General features: G+C 39.7%; 1 protein-coding gene and 1 long non-coding RNA gene across 3 annotated transcripts in view; one reads left to right on the top strand and one right to left on the bottom strand.

The window, feature by feature from the left end:
* zeb2b (zinc finger E-box binding homeobox 2b) overlaps nucleotides 1-5,452 on the top strand; it is a 78,548-nt gene that overhangs the window by 16,286 nt on the left and 56,810 nt on the right. The gene's annotated exons all lie outside the window — the stretch shown is intronic.
* LOC107558527 (uncharacterized) lies at nucleotides 4,674-5,396 on the bottom strand. Its single transcript, XR_001605492.1, has 3 exons — nucleotides 5,276-5,396; nucleotides 5,079-5,147; nucleotides 4,674-4,996 (listed from the first exon to the last, which is right to left on the bottom strand). It is a non-coding gene; the product is annotated as an uncharacterized lncRNA (long non-coding RNA).

Genomic DNA, 5,452 nt, shown 5'->3' with positions numbered 1-5,452 from the left:
CACACACACACACTCACAAACTCACACACACTCACGCACGCCTTGAAGTGTGTGTCTGTAGAGAGAGAGGGAGGTGGGTACGGGCGAGTATTGCTGGATTTCACAGGTAACTGGATTACGTGGGAACATAAATGATCCTTTTGGGGGGGAATTGACGGAGCTTTAGCTTTAGAAATGGAGTTTATGAAACAGGCATTCGTAAATTCAAAGGAATCAATATGTCACTTTTATTACATCTTCAGGGCAGATGAGTTTTAACAGAGTGCTGTCTTATTTAAAGGGCTAACATTTTTTATTAAAACGACCAAAAAAGTGCAACATGTCGACCAAAAGATTGCTAAACTTCTGTAGACTTCCATCAGAATCAACATATCAGGAAAAACTCCACAAATTGATCAATTTGTGAGAGTCGACAGATCCTGGTGGTCATAGTCAAATACCACACCAACCCAGTTTGAATGCAGTGAATGTAATCTGATCATTTTCAAACATTACTTTGCATCAAGCTTCGGCTCTAATTTAAATGAATTATGCAGGCGAAAACTGATGCAAACAGACAGAAATGCAACGCTCGCTGCGGTGTTGCTTTTGTGTTGTCGAGTTAAAACAGAGCGCGAGAAAGCAGGACCTTAAACCCTGAAGAAGAAGAAGAGCAGGTGGTAAAAAGGGAGACATGCAATTACTCGGCCTGGTTTGCTGGCACTTGTCGAGCACTATTATTCTAGTTCATTTTCCAGCAAGTAAATAAGCAGAAGTTGGTGATGCTTGCATTTTTAATTCTGCGTTCTCTTGCTCGTTCACTGACTGACATCTGCTATCAATGCTCGGCAGATGTGCGTGAGGAACGCCCGATTATTCGTCCCTCGCCCACAGAACGGATGATACGCACATGCACGCATGTATATGTATGCAGCTGCTGAATTAATTAGATAGGTTAGCGTGTCTTCTCATTCACAGATAAACAGGGAGGGCAGGTGAGCGGATTCTCGCAGGAGACACTCTTTCTTCAGCGGTCACTCCGCTCGCTCGTCTCCTGTCAGCACACCTTCAAACCTGAGATAATGAGAGCAGATATTTGAGGCCTGAAACACTTCTGATCTGCGGCATCAAAACACACAAAGAGTCGGATCTAGATCGTATCGCCGAAGATCAGATCTGACGGCTTTTGTGACGGTGGTATTTCACGTCGGATTGTTTGCAGTCTGTTTTCAGATAGCCATCAGTCGCTGCTTTCCGCTCTTTCAGGCGGCACAAAGACCTTATCGTGGATTCTTCTCTGCGAGACGCTGCGAGACGAGACTCTTCCAGTCTTGGAAGTTTGTCAAGAGTCCAAGGCCCGTAGAAAACAAGCATCGCACATGAAATCGCTGTAATATCTGAGGTGTTGAGTTGCTTTCTTGACAACAAGTCTCCTGTGATGTCAGATGTGTGTTCTGCAGAGAACCAAACGGGTCTCAATATTAATGCTCAGATTTGCAGAAATCTCAATATGAAACATTTCTCATCAAAGATCCGAGCTGCAACACTTATTAAACACTTAAAACATTAGGATTTACTTGTGAAACTCAGAAATCACTAGTAAGTTGCACAAGTAATCATAAAGAAACGGCAAGTTACACATTGTGAAAGACTGAAATAGTATTTCTTGTAAAATGTATTCCAGTAATCTTTGTTTTATTTACAACTTTGCAGAAATAATTTATAGTGTATGCGTTCTCCTCAGATGTTTTTCTCTTGTAATGTCAGACGTCTTCTGCAGAGATTCAAAAGTGTCTCAGTTTGTGCTCAGATTTGTCTGAAATCTCAATATCAACTCAAACATCTTTCATCAAAGATTTAAGCTGCGGCATTGAAAAAAATAACTTTGAAACTTTTGAAACTTCTCTCAGACGTTGCTATTAAATTTCTCACAAAGAAATGGCAAGTAACATAAACATGTGATAACTTACTCCAATAATCAGTTTTATTTACAACTAAAAATCTATAAAAAACAAACAAACAAAGCATTTTTTACAGTGTATCTATGTTCATTTTAAAACGCTGTTACTGTATGACAACTAGTGACTCATTTGTGTCTATTTTTATGTCTTTTAAAAACCTTGATGCTTAGATGAAGCATAACTTACACCATCAAAGAGAAACCTCTGGGCGATAACATGCACCTCTGGGGGCGGATGGTAATGTGTGTGTGTGTGTGTGTGTGTGTGTGTGTGTGTGTGTGAGTGTGAGTGTGTGTGTGTGTGTGTGTGTGTGTGTGTGTCTTTAGACACTGTTGGTCTAGTGTGTGTAGGCTGGTCTGTGTTCTGCTGTACTCTTGCGAGTCGTCAGTAACACGTTGTATAAATGAAACACTTTTTTTCACATGGACCAGAATGAAGTGTGTCTTCCCCTCCCTCCTGTCTGTTGACTCGTTTCAATAGCTGCATGTCTCTCACACATTGGTGTGTCTCCTGCTTGCGTCACGACGAGTGTGTGTGCAGATAAAGGCAAAACAAACAAACAAAAAAAAGCACTTTAAGGAACTGAATTCAAAGAGTATTTTTGTCAAGTGGCAATACTGATTGTTGTGTAATTGCTTTGCATTATCTAAATGAGTGCAAACCAGTGGAAACATAGTATCATTAGTATACTATGATCGTTTTTGTTAATATTTAGAATTTTTATATTTTATTTTTATTTAAAGTTTTGTCTTTTTTTATTAGTTCTTAATATTTTTAAACATGTCTATAGGTTTAAGTTGTAGTTTTTTTTTTTAGTTTAGTTTATTTTGTTTTAGTTATTTTAGTACTAAACTAAAATGAGAAATGTTGCCTTGCCAACTAGCTGACATATTTAATTTAATTTAATTAATTTTTGTATTTAATTTAATTTAATTTAATTTAATTTAATTTTATTTTATTTTATTTTATTTTATTTTATTTAGTTTAGTTTAGTTTAGTTTAGTTTAGTTTAGTTTAGTTTAGTTTAGTTAAACAAACATTTGAAATATTGCCCTGGCAACTAGCTGAATTTTAATTTTGTTATATTTATATTATTTTTTAATTGTATTTAATTTTATATTTAATTTTATTTTATTATCAACAAGTTTGAAATGTTTTGTTATGGTTTTCGTTTAATTTTAGTTAACAATAATAACCCTGATGCAAACTATAAACATCATTACATCACATGCGCTGTGTAGAATAAGCCAGTTGAGATTATAGTGTGTGTGTGTGTGAGAGAGAGAGAGAGAGAGAGAGAGAGAGAGAGAGAGAGAGAGAGAGTGTGTGTGTGAGTGTGAGTGTGTGTGTGTGTGTGAGAGAGAGAGAGAGAGAGAGAGAGAGAGAGAGAGTGTGTGTGTGTGTGTGAGTGTGTGTGTGTGAGAGAGTGAGTGCGTGTGTGTGTGTGTGTGTGTGTGTGTGTGTATTGTAATTGTGTCTCAGGGTGGAGATGCTGTTGACCTCAGATGTGGGTTAAATGCAGATTGAATGAGAATCAGGCAGTGATAATTATGGTGGAGTGACCAGGGGTCAGTCGAGCAAAAGAGCCTGCAGCGAGACGCTCTCCTCCTGCTCTCTGTCTGTCTGCTGACCCGCTCTATCTACACACCTAAACACTGCTTTAGGTAAAACTACCTTTATCTACCTTTCTACCTTTACTCAAATCATGTGTGTTGTTGAGGAGAGTGTGCAGATACTTTGCCAAGCGATCAGACACACCATTTTCACCTGCAGGATCATAAAACATGAACAAATCTCACAGATGCACATTGAAGGAGAGACTCGAGCCATATAGAGACCAGAAGAAATCACGCCAGACAGGAAGAAAACACCCTTGCAACTATCCAAAACACCATAGCAACCACTTAGCAACGCCCTAGTAACCACTCAGAACATCCTAGCAACCACTTACTGTAGCAACACTGTGACAATCACCCAGATGATTCAAGTGTCATAGTATTGAGTTATGTGCAGGCTAGAATCACGCTCATGTTAAAGTCTAGTTAGAAACAGACTTTCTCTCTCTGGATCAGAGCTTTAATGTCCGTCAGTGTTTATTTCACATCTTAAATGTCATCTGGCTGTGAGATCTCTCTGTGAGCGTTTACAAAGGATATATAGATAACACCAAATTAATCAATACCCTCTTTCTCTCTCTTTCTCTGGCACTGCGGCTCGGCCGTGGATCCGTCCTCTTCAAATCAACAGCAGGTAAGCTGATTTTAATATTTATCAGCTTCCTTTGTATGCACACAAACACAATGCAGGTGCAGCGGAGCTCATGAGTTTGTCCTGTAATTTTTAACACACAGTGGATAAAAGCTTTCGGCAAATGCATGAGTGTAAATGCATGACAGTTATAGTGATATCCACACACACAGGTCGTGTTTTTATATGTGCGTGTCTATATTCGGCCGTGTCGAATACCTCACACTTAATTACTATTTCATTTACTATCCTCTTTTATCGCTCCTCTAAATAATTTCCGCAAATAAGAGGGTTTCGGGCTCCTGCATGCGACGGCATCTCAGCTTCCACCCATCAAAGTTTAATTGAAGCCGCGTTTTAGTTTTTGAATAAAGAACACTTAAAAAATTTAGATGCAAATTATTCTGCATTATTCATGCTCTCGTCGTCCTTGTAGATTTAAACATTTGTGAGGCCACCTTGATTTGAGTCATTACCTCGACTCGGGCTGTTCCGTCATGAATAAGGTATTTCCTACAAGTGCAGCACTCACCCGATGAGCTTTTAAAGTGCCTTTACACTCCGTCTGCGCAGCGCGAATGAGCGAATCGAGTGAAATCCGTCTCAGGTGGCGGATCCTGACAGGAGAGAGAGACTCTTTTCTCTGCGAAGTCTCGGATCGCTCCGCTCTTTGGGAACGCGACCAACTTTACCTGAAAGCCAGAAGAGATCCTCAGAAATAAGGCAGCTTTGTTTGAGAATCCTGCTCAATTTGTGCTCCGTTTGTAGCGATGAGGGGTGAACAGCCCTCGAGAGGCACATCTGAACACCTGGGAGAGAGACAGACAGTTCTTTTTAATTACTCGACACGGATTGTCGCTGCTCTTGCGATCCCAGATTATTGACTGTTACCTGTATGGACTGACATGTGGGATCAATTGTAATTTGCTTTAGCGTTTCTTCAGATGTGGCTCGAGGATTCTTGAACACACACAAACACACTCACACACACACACACACACACACAGAGGTTTTTAGCGAGGTGCAGAAGATGAAGCGGTGATGATATGATTTGAAACATCCTGGCTCTTAGCATCACTTAAATCTACCTCGCAAGAACAAACTGGAGTCTTTAAATTATTCCTTTTCATCTGCACGCAAACAGCCATAAAGTGATGAAATCTGCGGATCCCAGAAGCTTTTACTCTTAAAGTCTAAAGCGCTGCCCAAATCTGCTGTAATGAAACCGTTGTTTGTTTGTTTGTTTGCCGAGAGAGAAAACCTGA

Source organism: Sinocyclocheilus grahami, unplaced genomic scaffold (genome assembly GCF_001515645.1).
Source record: "Sinocyclocheilus grahami isolate Dianchi unplaced genomic scaffold, SAMN03320097.WGS_v1.1 scaffold647.1, whole genome shotgun sequence".
In the NCBI taxonomy this organism is placed as follows: Eukaryota; Metazoa; Chordata; class Actinopteri; order Cypriniformes; family Cyprinidae; genus Sinocyclocheilus; species Sinocyclocheilus grahami.
Note: the sequence above shows the minus strand (reverse complement) of the source record. Positions and strands in the feature narration are given on the sequence as shown.